The sequence below is a fragment of the Petromyzon marinus genome (assembly GCF_048934315.1).
Source record: "Petromyzon marinus isolate PM22_M1 ecotype Great Lakes invasive population chromosome 84 unlocalized genomic scaffold, UKy_Petmar_22M1.pri1.0 chr84_unloc.1, whole genome shotgun sequence".
NCBI lineage: Eukaryota > Metazoa > Chordata > Hyperoartia > Petromyzontiformes > Petromyzontidae > Petromyzon > Petromyzon marinus.
This window is the reverse complement of record NW_027422638.1, coordinates 909,370-923,867: the sequence shown is the minus strand read 5'-3', so window position 1 is coordinate 923,867 and position 14,498 is coordinate 909,370. Positions and strand designations below refer to the sequence as shown.

Genomic DNA, 14,498 nt, shown 5'->3' with positions numbered 1-14,498 from the left:
TACCACTACTACCACTACTACACGACCACTACACTACCACTATTACCACTACCACTACACTACTACTACACTACCACTACTACCACCACTACCACCGCTACTACACTGCTACTACTTCCACTACTACACTACCACTACTATCACTACTACACGACCACTACACTACCACTACACTACCACCACTACCAACCACTACTACCACCGCTACCATTACCACCGCTACCACTACTACACTACTACTACTTCCACTACTACACTACCACTACTACCACTTCCGCTACCACTACCACCACTACTACTACCACTACTACTACCACTACTACCACCACTACCACCACTAATACCACTACCACCCCTACACTACCACTACTACCACTACTACTACCACTACTACACTACTACCACTACTACACTACTACTACCATTACTACCACCGCTACCACTACTACACTACTATCACCACTACAACACCACCACTACACCACCACTACAACACTACCACTACACTACCACTACTACACCACCACTACACCACCACTACTACACTACCACTACACTACCACCGCTACCACTACTACTACCACTACTACACTACTACACCACTACTACTTCTACTACCACTACCACCACCACTACTACCACCACTACACTACTACCACCACTACTACTACCACTACTACACTACCACCACTACTACTACCACTACTACACCACTTCTACTACTACCACTACTACACTACCACTACTACACTACCACCACTACTACTACTACACCAACACTACTACACTACCACTACACTACCACTACCACCGCTACCACTACTACTACCACTACTACACTACTACACCACTACTAGCACTACCACTACTATACCACTACTACCACTACCACCACCACTACTACCACTACCACCACTACACTACTACCACAACTACCACTACTACTACCATTACTACCACTACTACACTACCACCACTACTACTACCACTACTTCACCACTTCTACTACTACTACTACCACTACTACACTACTACACTACCACTACTTATACTACTACACCAACACTACTACACTACCACTACACTACCACTACCACCGCTACCACTACTACTACCACTACCACCACCACTACTACCACTACCACCACAGCACTACTACCACAACTACTACCACTACCACTACTACCACTACCACCGCTAATACCACTACCACTACTACACCACCACGACTACATCACCACTACTACACCACCACTACTACTACCACTACCCCACCACTACCACCACTACTACCACTGCTACACCACCACTACACTACTATTACCACCACTACTACCACCACTACTACTACCACTACTACACTACCACTACCAGCACTACTACTACACCACTACTATCACTACTACTACACCACTACTACCACTACCACCACTACTACTACCACCACCACTACTACTACCACCACTACCACCACTACTACTACCACTACTACCACTTCTACACCTCTACTACACTACCACTACTGCCACCACTACCACCGCTACCACTACTACACCACCACTACTACCACTACCACCGCTACCACTACCACCACTACCACCACTATCACTACTACCACCACTACTGCCTCTACTACACCACCACTACTACCACCACTACTACCACCACTACTACTGCTACCACTACTACACTACCACTACACTACCACTACTACCACCACTACACCACCACTACTACCACTACTACCACCACTACTACTACCATCACTACCACCACTACTACTACACCACCACTACTGCCACTACTACACCACCACTACTACCACTACTACCACCACTACTACCACCACTACTACACCACCACTACACTACCACCACTGCCATTACTACACCACCACTACTATACCAGCACTACACTACCACTACCACACCACCACTACACTACCACAACTACACCACCACTACACTACCACCACTACTACCATTACTACACCACCGCCACTACACTACCACTACACCACCACCACTACACTACCACTACACCACCACCACCACTACCACCACTACCACCACTACTACCACTACTACCACCACTACTACCACCACTACTACACCACCACTACCACTACTACACCACCACAACTACACCACCACTACTACACCACCACTACACTACCACTGCTACCACTACTACACCACCACTACTACCACCAGTACACTACCACTACTACACGACCACCACTACACTACCACTACACCACCACTACACTACCACTACTACCACTACTACACCACCACCACTACACCACCACTACACTACCACTACACTACCAACACTACACTATCACCACTACTACCACTACTACACCACCACTACACTACCACTACACTACCACCACTACCACCACTACTACCACTACTACACCACCACTACTACACTACCACTACTACACCACTACACTACCAATACACCACCACCACTACACTACCACCACTACCACTACTGCACCACCACTACACCACCACTACTACACCACTACACTACACTACCACTACACCACCACTACACTACCACTACACCACTACACCACCACTTCCACCACTACACCACCACTACACTATCACCACTACCACCACTACTACATCACCACTACACTACCACTACACTACCACTACACTACCACTACTGCACCACCACTACTACACCACCCCTACACTACCACTACACTACCACTACACCACCACTACTACACTACCACTACACTACCACTACACACCCACTACCACCGCTACCACTACTCCACTACCACTATACTACCACTACTACCACCACTACACCACCACTACTACCACTACCACCACCACTACTACTACTACTACCACCGCTACCACTACTACCACTACTACTACCACTACTACACCACTACTACACTACCATCACTACCACTACTACTACTACACCACCACTACTACCACTACTACCACTTCTACACCACCACTACTACACCACTACTACACCACCACTACTACACTACCACCACTACTACCACCACTACTACTACACCACCACTACTATCACTGCTACACCACCACTACCACCACTACTATACCACCACTACACTACCACCACTACCACCCCTACTACCACTACTACACCGCCACCACTACACTACCACTACACTACCACTACTACCACCACCACTACACCACCACTACACCACCACCGCTACCACTACTACCACCACTACTACCACTACTACACCACCACTACTACCCCACCACTACTACACCACCACTACTACACCACCATTACTACACCACTACTACACTACCACCGCTACCACTACTACACCACCACTACTGCCACCACTACTACACCACCACCACTACACTACCACTACACCACCACTACACTACCACTACACCACCAACACTACACTACCACCACTACTACCACTACTACACTACCACTACACTACCACTACACTACCACCACTACCACCACTACTACCACTACTACACCACCACTACTACATTACCACTACGACACCACTACACTACCACTACACCACCACCACTACACTACCGCCACTGCACTACCACCACTACCACCACTACTACCACCACTACTACCACTACTACACCACCATCACTACACCACCACTACACTACCACCACTACCACCGCACTACCACCACTAGACTACCGCCACTGCACTACCACCACACCACCACCACTACACCACCACTACCACCACCACTACCACTACTACACCACCACCACTATACCACCGCCACTACACCACCACTACTACCACCACTACTACCACCACCACTGCCACTACTACACCACTACCACTACACTACCACTACCGCCACTGCACTACCACCACTACACTACACCACCACTACACCACCACTGCACCACCACTGGCGGCCATGCTAGGGGGTGCGTGGGTGGTGTTGCTGACCTGCCAAGATACTTGGCCCTTCAGTCTGCTAGAGGCTACCTGGGGGAGCTTTGTCTGTGTGAGTGATTGGTTGAGTGAGTGAGTGGTTGAGTGAGTGAGTGGTTGAGTGAGTGAGTGAGTGGTTGAGTGAGTGAGTGAGTGGTTGAGTGAGTGAGCGGTTGAGTGAGTGAGTGAGTGGTTGAGTAAGTGGTTTAGTGAGTCAGTGAGTTGTTGAGTAAGTGAGTGAGTGGTTGAGTGAGTGAGTGGTTAAGTGAGTGATTGGTTGAGTGAGTGAGTGGTTGAATGAGTGAGTGGTTGAGTGAGTGAGTGATTGGTTGAGTGAGTGAGTGGTTGAGTGAGTTTGTCTGTGGCACTGGGGAAGACAAAGACGGCCGGGCTCGGGGGTTCGTGTGTGGTGTTGCTGACCCGCCACGCTACTTGCCCCTACAGCCTGCTAGAGGCTACCTGGGGGAGCTTTATCTGTGTGTGTGTGTAGGTGCTGCTACTCGCTACTAACAGCACTTGCCCCTACAGCCTGCTAGAGGCTACCTGGGGGAGCTTTGTCTGTGTGTGTGTGTAGGTGCTGCTACTCGCTACTAACAGCACTTGCCCCTACAGCCTGCTAGAGGCTACCTGGGGGAGCTTTGTCTGTGTGTGTGTGTAGGTGCTGCTACTCGCTACTAACAGCACTTGCCCCTACAGCCTGCTAGAGGCTACCTGGGGGAGCTTTGTCTGTGTGTGTGTAGGTGCTGCTACTCGCTACTAACAGCACTTGCCCCTACAGCCTGCTAGAGGCTACCTGGGGGAGCTTTGTCTCTGTGTGTGTGTAGGTGCTGCTACTCGCTACTAACAGCACTTGCCCCTACAGCCTGCTAGAGGCTACCTGGGGGAGTTTTGTCTGTGTGTGTGTGTGTAGGTGCTGCTACTCGCTACTAACAGCACTTGCCCCTGCAGCCCTGTTAGAAGCTACCTGGGGGACGTTTGTCTGTGTGTAGGTGCTGCTACTCGCTACTGACAGCACTTGCCCCTGCAGCCCTGTTAGAAGCTACCTGGGGGACGTTTGTCTGTGTGTAGGTGCTGCTACTCGCTACTGACAGCACTTGCCCCTGCAGCCCTGTTATAGGCTACCTGGGGGAGCTTTGTCTGTGTGTGTAGGTGCTGCTACTCGCTACTAACAGCACTTGCCCCTACAGCCTGCTAGAGGCTACCTGGGGGAGCTTTGTCTGTGTGTGTGTGTAGGTGCTGCTACTCGCTACTAACAGCACTTGCCCGTGCAGCCCTGTTAGAAGCTACCTGGGGGACGTTTGTCTGTGTGTAGGTGCTGCTACTCGCTACTGACAGCACTTGCCCCTACAGCCCTGCTAGAGGCTACCTGGGGGAGCTTTGTCTGTGTGTGTGTAGGTGCTGCTACTCGCTACTAACAGCACTTGCCCCTGCAGCCCTGTTAGAGGCTACCTGGGGGAGCTTTGTCTGTGTGTGTGTGTAGGTGCTGCTACTCGCTACTAACAGCACTTGCCCCTACAGCCTGCTAGAGGCTACCTGGGGGAGCTTTGTGTGCACTAGGCGCTGGCGCCCGCGGTCACTTTGTGTCCACTGCCTTCATTCAAGCTCACACTCGCTACCTCTCACCACGTGGGGTCAGCCACGTGGGGTCAACCACGTGGGGTCAGCCACGTGGGGTCAGCCACGTGGGGTCAGCCACGTGGGGTCAGGTAGTGGGGTCAACCACGTGGGGTCAGATAGTGGGGTCAGCCACGTGGGGTCAGGCATGTGGGGTCAGCCACGTGGGGTCAACCACGTGGGGTCAGATAGTGGGGTCAGGTAGTGGGGTCAGCCACGTGGGGTCAGCCACGTGGGGTCAGGTAGTGGGGTCAGCCACGTGGGGTCAGATAGTGGGGTCAGGTAGTGGGGTCAGCCACGTGGGGTCAGATAGTGGGGTCAGATAGTGGGGTCAGATAGTGGGGTCAGCCACGTGGGGTCAGATAGTGAGGTCAGCCACGTGGGGTCAGGTAGTGGGGTCAGCCACGTGGGGTCAGATAGTGAGGTCAGATAGTGGGGTCAGCCACGTGAGGTCAGCCACGTGGGGTCAGATAGTGGGGTCAGGTAGTGGGGTCAGCCACGTGGGGTCAGCCACGGGGGGTCAGCCACTGGGGTCAGCCACGTGGGGTCAGCCACGTGGGGTCAGCCACGTGGGGTCAGGTAGTGGGGTCAGCCACGTGGGGTCAGCCACGTGGGGTCAACCACGTGGGGTCAGATAGTGAGGTCAGCCACGTGGGGTCAGGCATGTGGGGTCAGATAGTGGGGTCAGCCACGTGGGGTCAGCCACGTGAGGTCAGCCACGTGGGGTCAGATAGTGGAGTCAGGTAGTGTGGTCAGATAGTGGGGTCAGCCACGGGGGGTCAGCCACGTGGGGTCAGATAGTGGGGTCAGATAGTGGCGTCAGCCACGTGAGGTCAGCCGCGTGGAATCAGATAGTGGGGTCAGGTAGTGGGGTCAGCCACGTGGGGTCAGATAGTGGGGTCAGATAGTGGGGTCAGATAGTGGGGTCAGCCACGTGGGGTCAGATAGTGAGGTCAGCCACGTGGGGTCAGGTAGTGGGGTCAGCCACGTGGGGTCAGATAGTGAGGTCAGATAGTGGGGTCAGCCACGTGAGGTCAGCCACGTGGGGTCAGATAGTGGGGTCAGGTAGTGGGGTCAGCCACGTGGGGTCAGCCACGGGGGGTCAGCCACTGGGGTCAGCCACGTGGGGTCAGCCACGTGGGGTCAGCCACGTGGGGTCAGGTAGTGGGGTCAGCCACGTGGGGTCAGCCACGTGGGGTCAACCACGTGGGGTCAGATAGTGAGGTCAGCCACGTGGGGTCAGGCATGTGGGGTCAGATAGTGGGGTCAGCCACGTGGGGTCAGCCACGTGAGGTCAGCCACGTGGGGTCAGATAGTGGAGTCAGGTAGTGTGGTCAGATAGTGGGGTCAGCCACGGGGGGTCAGCCACGTGGGGTCAGATAGTGGGGTCAGATAGTGGCGTCAGTCACGTGAGGTCAGCCGCGTGGGATCAGATAGTGGGGTCAGTCACGTGGGGTCAGCCACGTGGGGTCCTGTAGTGGGGTCAGCCACGTGGGGTCAGATAATGGGGTCAGCCACGTGGGGTCAGCTACGTGGGGTCAGGTAGTGGGGTCATATAGTGGGGTCAAATAGTGGGGTCAGCCACGTGAGATCAGCCGCGTGGGGTCAGGTAGTGGGGTCAGATAGTGGGGTCAGATAGTGGGGTCAGCCACGTGGGGTCAGATAGTGGGGTCAGCCACGTGGGGTCAGGTAGTGAGGTCAGCCACGTGGGGTCAGCCACGTGGGGTGTCAGATAGTGGGGGGGGGAGCAAGGGGAATGGGGAGCCGGGGTGGGGGGGGGGAGCTGGGGGGAGGGAGCTGGGGGGGAGGGGGTGAGGGGGGAGCCGGGGGGGTGGGGGCACAGGGGGAGCTGAGCGGCATCATCAAAGCGATTTCCCAGGGAGGGTTGTCGGGAGGGAGCGAGGGAGTGAGTGAGTGAGGGTTCACATAGCTCGTGTGGGTGCGGCGCAGAGGGACAGAGAGAGGGGTGGGCGTGTCGGTGAGTGTGAGAGTCGGTGAGTGTGTAGGGTGAGTGAGTGTGTGGGTGAGTCAGTGTGTGTGTGGGTGAGTGTGTCAATGTGTGAGTGTCAGTGTGAGTGTGTGTGTATGAGTGAGTGTGAGAGAGTCGGTGAGTGTAGGGTGAGTGAGTGTGTGGGTGAGTGTGTGAGTGTGTGGGTGAGTGTGTCAGTGTGAGTGTGTGTGTATGAGTGAGTGTGAGAGTCAGTGAGTGTAGGGTGAGTGAGTGTGTGGGTGAGTGTGTCAGTGTGAGTGTGTGTGTATGAGTGAGTGTGAGAGTCAGTGAGTGTAGGGTGAGTGAGTGAGTGTGTGAGTGTGTGGGTGAGTGTGTGAGTGTGCGTGTATGAGTGTGAGTGTATGAGTGTGATAGTCGGTGAGTGTAGGGTGAGTGAGTGTGTGGGTGAGTGTGTGAGTGTGTGGGTGAGTGTATCAGTGTGAGTGTGTGTGTGTATGAGTGAGTGTGAGAGTCGGTGTGTGTAGGGTGAGTGAGTGTGTGGGTGAGTGTGTGAGTGTGTGGGTGAGTGTGTCAATGTGAGTGTGTGTGTGTCAGTGTGAGTGTGTGTGTGTCAGTGTGAGTGTGTGTGTATGAGTGAGTGTGAGAGTCGGTGAGTGTAGGGTGAGTGAGTGTGTGTGTGAGTGTGTGGGTGTGTGTGTCAGTGTGAGAGTCGGTGAGTGAGTGTGTGGGTGAGTGTGTCAATGTGTGAGTGTGTGTTTGTATCCGTGTGAGTGTGTGTGTGTCAGTGTGTGTGTATGAGTGAGTGTGTCAATGTGTGAGTGTGTGTGTGTCAGTGTGAGTGTGTGTGTATGAGCGGGGGCGGAGCCAGGATTTCAGGCCGGGGTGACATTCAACAAATGTTAATTTCAAGAATGATTAGAGAGTCAGCCTGTTGAGCTAGACGCCATCGGTTGGCGACACACTCTGACAATGCAGTTGCACGTAGTCCACCAGACCGAGTATACGCCCCTGTGTATGAGTGAGTGTGTGAGTGTGTGTGTCATCTCAGTCATCTCAGTCAGTCGACCCGTGGCACCTGGGTCTGCCCCGTGACCTCCTGCCAGCGGGCGTTCGACACTTCACGTGGCCTCAAGGTGCACATGGCCTGGCACATGCAAGCGTCGTGGTGACGTCACCGCCACTTAGTGGCGAATGGCGGTTGTTGTTGTTGTCACAGTGTGTGACCTCCTGTCACAGGTGCTGGCTAAAGTGGCCCCTCGGGATAGAGTCATCTTGTTGGGTGACTTCAATGCCTGAGTTGGTCATGATGCTGGCACCTGGTCTGGAGTGATTGGAGGGCATGGGCCAGATCAGCTCAATAACAACGGTAGGAGGCTGCTAGATTTTTGTGCAGCCCATGGGCTTGTAATTACCAACACGCTGTTCCGGCATCGGCGCATCCACACAACATCATGGATGCATGCCGGGTCCAAGCAAGAACGTCTGCTGGACTACATAGTGACGGACCGGCGGATGCGAGCCCATGTCCTTGACACCAGGACCTACCGTGGAGCTGATCTGCCCTCTGACCATCGACTTGTCATCTGTAAAGATGCGCCTGCCATTCTTCCGCTCCGGTGGTGGGTGTACACCCAGGACCCCATTCCAACCTGAAGTGGCCTGGTCTCAGCTGATGAAAGTTGCAAGCGAGAATTTCATCATCGCGTGGAGCTGGGGTTGCGAACCCCAGCTGCTGAAGGCGATCCGGAGATCAGGAAAGGCACTGGGCAGAGATGATCTCCCAAGCGAAATGCTGAGGGAGGGTGGCGTTTGTGCACAGACTGCCCTAAGTGACATCATAACAACAGTCTGGACCACTGGACGGGTTCCGTGGGATTGGAAGGATGCCCTGGTGGTCCCCCTCTTTAAGAAGGGGGACTGCACAGACTGTAACAACTACAGGGGCATCTCACTCCTCAGTGTGCCCGGAAAGGTCCTGGCAAGGATTATTCAACATCGCCTTGCCAGGCACGCTGAGGAGAGGCTTGCGGAGCCCCAATGCGGTTTCAGGAAAGGGCGGTCCTGCACAGATGCCATATTTTCTGTCCGTCTGCTACAGCAGAGGTGAAGGGAATTCCAACAAGACCTACATCTCTGCTTTATTGACCTGGTCATGGCCTATGATACCATCAGTCGGCCTGGGCTCTGGGTTGTTCTTCGTGCTTTTGGAGTCGCTGACCCTCTGCTCACGATCATTAAGGACCTTCATGATGGTGAGCGGGCCCGGGTAAAACTACGTGGCCGGGAGTCGGAGCCATTCCCTGTACACCTTGGGGCGCGACAGGGATGTCCTCTGGCTCCCACATTATTTAACATTTATTTTGACCACGTAGTTCGTGAAGCCTTCAATAGCTGTACTGGGGGAATCTCCATTTGGTACAGATATAATGGGAGGCTGATCGATGCCCGGGTGCGGTCAAGGGATGGCTCCCTATTGCTCAACCACGTTATGTATGCCGATGATTTGGTAATAGCTGCTCATTCAGAGGAGGAGTTGGAGATGCTGCTGCTGAGACTGAAGCGTGCCACTAAGAGATGGGGCCTTACCATCAGCCCCACCAAAACTAAGCACCTGCCTGGGTATTTTGTACCATCGGACACTCCACCCCCACAACTCCCAATCGGTGATGGGGCAGTTGTGGAGAGAGTGGAGAGTTTCCCATACCTGGGCAGTGTGCTTATGACCGGCTCCAGTTTAACAGCAGAGGTCTCACTCCGAATCAGTCGAGCGGCAATATCTTTTCATTAGTTGCATAACGTGTGGAAGCTACCTGGTCTGTCGTTCCGCACTAAGCTTCAGGTCTTCTTGCCCACGGTCATTCCCTCCCTTCTCTACGCTTGCAAAACGTGGACCCCCCTAATGGAACATCTTCGCCGGTTTGAAACATTTAGGCTAGCCTGCCTACGATCCATCCTGGGTTTAACCAGGCTGGATTGTGTGAGGAGCTCACAAATCTTTAAAAGATCTGGGCAAGGTCCCATCGGTGATCTCCTCCAGCAGGCAAGGCTGCATTGGCTGGGTAATGTAGCCCGCATGCCCAGCCACCGCATGCCAAAACAGCTTTTGTTCGGCTGGATCGATTGGGCTAAATGGGCGCGGCACGGGCTAGAGAAGAGATGGAGTGATGTGGAGCTGAGTGGACTTGCTGATGACCGGTACCAGCGGTGTCAAGATCGGCCCCTGTGGAGGAGGCTCGTGAAGGACGCTACTGGGCAGTTGGAGGCAGTCGCCCTCCAGCAACAACGGAGGGCGGAGGAGCGACGCTCACAACAACGAGCGGAGCGCCGGGAGGCTAAAGCACAGCAGGTTGGCACAGTAGGGGGCACAGGTGGTGCATCAGCCACTCATCTCAGTCATCTCAGTCAGTCGACCCGTGGCACTTGAGTCTGCCCCGTGACCTCCTGCCAGCGGGCGTTCGACACTTCACGTGGCCTCAAGGTGCACATGGCCTGGCACAACCGTCGTGGTGACGTCACCGCCACTTAGTGGCGAATGGCGGTTGTTGTTGTTGTTGTTGTCAGTGTATGAGTGTGTGAGTGAGTGTGTGTGTCAGTGTGTGTACGGGGAGCGGTAGTGTAGCGGTTAGCGCTACGCTGCGCTATGAACCTGGCGACCCGAGTTCGATTCCCGCCCACGGCCACAAGCATCACCGGCGACGATTCTCTGAACCGTTCCTGGGGCCCCTCCCTTAGGTCGACTCAGCCTCAAATGAACACCTGATACAGCCTAGCCAACATCGCCACCGGGGAGACAAAGGCGGTCGGGCGTGGTGGTGGTGGTGCTGCTGCTGCTGTGTGTGTCACAGTGCCGGCAGGCTTCATAGGCGCTGCTGCTGCTACTCGCTACGAACAGCACTTGCCCCAAACAGTCTGTGACAGGCTACACGGGGGAGCTTTGTCTTTGTCTGTGGTCGTTATTGTCAGGGGGGTGGTACGCAGGAGTGCGTGGGTTCGATCCCAGACCCTTACCGACGCCTGCCGCTGTATATGTGGAGTCTGCATCTCTCTCTCCCCGTGGTGAGATGTTGACTACCTCGCCTGGTACACAGGAAGTCGTGGGTTCGATCCCGGACCCTTACCGACGCCTGCTGCTGTATATTTGGAGTCTGCGTCTCTCTCTCTCTCTGTAGAGATGTTGACTACCTCGCCTGGTACACAGGAGGTCGTGGGTTCAATCCCAGACCCTGACCTACGCCTGCTGATGTTTATTTGGAGTCTGAGTCTCTCTCTCTCTCTGTAGAGATGTTGACTACCTCGCCTGGTACACAGGAGGTCGTGGGTTCGATCCCGGACTATTGACGATGCCAGGCTGCTGTATATGTGGAGTCTGCGTCTCTCTCTCTCCGTAGAGATGTTGACTACCTCGCTTGGCACACAGGAGGTCGTGGGTTCAATCCCGGACCCTGACCTACGCCTGCTGCTGTATATTTGGAGTCTGCGTCTCTCTCTCTCTGTAGAGATGTTGACTACCTCGCCTGGTACACAGGAGGTCGTGGGTTCGATCCCAGACCCTGACCTACACCTGCTGCTGTATATGTGGAGTCTGGGTCTCTCTCTCTCCGTAGAGATGTTGACTACCTCGCCTGGTACACAGGAGGTCGTGGGTTCGATCCCGGACCCTGATGATGCCTGCTGCTGTATATGTGGAGTCTGCGTCTCTCCCTCTCTCGAGAGAGAGAGAGGGAGACAGAGATGTTGACTACCTCGCCTGGCACACAGGAGTTTCAGGGTGAGGACGCCGGTGATATCGTCACGGCCTGGGCCGCGTGTCTGACCTAAGGGCCACACGACCCACCTAGGGGAGCCTCACACCGGTGACAATACAACTAGCAGCAGCAGCAGTGAGCGGGTGGCTGGTGTACATTTACACATGATGGTGGCGGTGGTGATGGTGGTGGTGGCGGTGGTGGTGGCGGTGGTGGTGATGATGGCGGTGGTGGTGATGATGGCGGTGGTGGTGGCGGTGGTGATGGCGGTGGTGGTGATGGTGGCGGTGGTGGTGATGATGGTGGTGGTGGTGATGATGGCGGTGGTGGTGGCGGTGGTGATGGCGGTGGCGGTGGCGATGGCGATGGCGGTGGTGGTGATGGTGGTGGTGGTGGTGGCGGTGGCGGTGGTGGTGATGGTGGTGGTGGTGATGGTGGCGGTGACGGTGGTGATGGCGGTGGTGGTGGTGGTGATGGTGGTGATGGTGGCGGTGGTGGTGATGGTGGTGGTGATGACGACGTGTCTGAACTAAGGGCAAACACGGCAGAGGCTCGGGCGTGTGTGGGGCGTCTACGGGGTCACGTGCCCTGAGCGAGCGGCGCCTGTGATTGGCCGGCACTGTGTGTGCACCCGTGGAGAGAGTGGAGTGGGTTGTGCTGCCGTGACCTCCTCCCCGTGCACCTAGCCTGGCACAGCAGCGCGACCCGCGGAACCTGCAGGGTCTGTCACGTGACCTCCTCGTCATGCACCTAGCCTGGCACAGCAGTACGACCCACGGCACCTGCTGGGTCTGTCACGTGACCTCCTCATGCACCTAGCCTGGCACAGCAGTACAACCCATGGCACCTGCAGGCTCTGTCCCGTGACCTCCTCGTGCACCTAGCCTGGCACAGCAGCGCGACCCATAGCACCTGCAGGGTCTGTCCCGTGACCTCCTCGTCATGCACCTAGCCTGGCACAGCAGTGCAACCCATAGCACCTGCAGGGTCTGTCCGGTGACCTCATGCACCTAGCCTGGCACAGCAGTCAACCCGTGGCACCTGCAGGGTCTGTCCCGTGACCTCCTCGTGCACCTAGCCTGGCACAGCAGTCAACCCATGGCACCTGCTGGGTCTGTCACGTGACCTCCTCCTGGTGCACCTAGCCTGGCACGGCAGTACAACCCATAGCACCTGCTGGGTCTGTCACGTGACCTCCTCGTGCACCTAGCCTGGCACAGCAGTACGACCCACGGCACCTGCTGGGTCTGTCACGTGACCTCCTCGTGCACCTAGCCTGGCACAGCAGTGCAACCCATAGCACCTGCAGGCTCTGTCACGTGACCTCATGCACCTAGCCTGGCACAGCAGTCAACCCGTGGCACCTGCAGGGTCTGTCCCGTGACCTCCTCGTGCACCTAGCCTGGCACAGCAGTCAACCCATGGCACCTGCTGGGTCTGTCACGTGACCTCCTCCTGGTGCACCTAGCCTGGCACGGCAGTACAACCCATGGCACCTGCAGGGTCTGTCCCGTGACCTCCTCCTCATGCACCTAGCCTGGCACAGCAGTGCAACCCATGGCACCTGCTGGGTCTGTCACGTGACCTCCTCGTGCACCTAGCCTGGCACAGCAGTGCAGGGTTCCTGGCAAGGCCCAGCGTGCTCACCGCACCTCCAACCACTCTGACCCCACCCCCCGTCTATGAACTCTGCCCCTGCCTCGCCCCCCCCACCCCCCACCCCCTCCTCCTCCCCCTCCCCCGTGTAGCCCAGTCTCATAGAACCGCCTGGTCTGGTTTGTCTGCTGATGCTGCTGCTGCTGTGTCGGCTGGGCCCTTTGAAGTGTTTTGTGTGAGAACGAGGGGGCAGGGAGAGGCAGGGGGACTGCTTCCGGTCGCAATTACTCACACACAGACACACACACACACAGACTCACACACACACAGACTCACACACACACACAGACTCACACACACACACAGACTCACACACACAGACTCACACACACAGACTCACACACAGACACACAGACTCACAGACACACACACTCACACACACACTCACACACACAGACTCACACACACACACACAGACACACACAGACTCACACACAGACTCACACAGACACACACACAGACTCACACACACACAGACTCACACACACAGACTCACACACACACAGACTCACATACACACAGACTCACACACACAGACTCACACACACAGACTCACACACACAAACTCACACACACAG

The 14,498-nt window shown here is 55.6% G+C and overlaps 1 protein-coding gene and 1 long non-coding RNA gene across 2 annotated transcripts in view; one reads left to right on the top strand and one right to left on the bottom strand.

Annotated features, from left to right (window-relative positions):
* Positions 1-14,498, top strand: part of LOC116936856 (uncharacterized) — a 76,743-nt gene that overhangs the window by 27,015 nt on the left and 35,230 nt on the right. The gene's annotated exons all lie outside the window — the stretch shown is intronic.
* The window catches only part of LOC142908405 (uncharacterized), a 234,127-nt gene continuing 232,635 nt past the window's right edge, over positions 13,007-14,498 (bottom strand). The window contains exons 2-3 of the long non-coding RNA XR_012931735.1: positions 13,589-13,849; positions 13,007-13,390 (exon numbers count right to left, since the gene is read on the bottom strand). This is a non-coding gene — a long non-coding RNA (uncharacterized LOC142908405). The remainder of the gene's footprint in view (positions 13,391-13,588; positions 13,850-14,498) is intronic.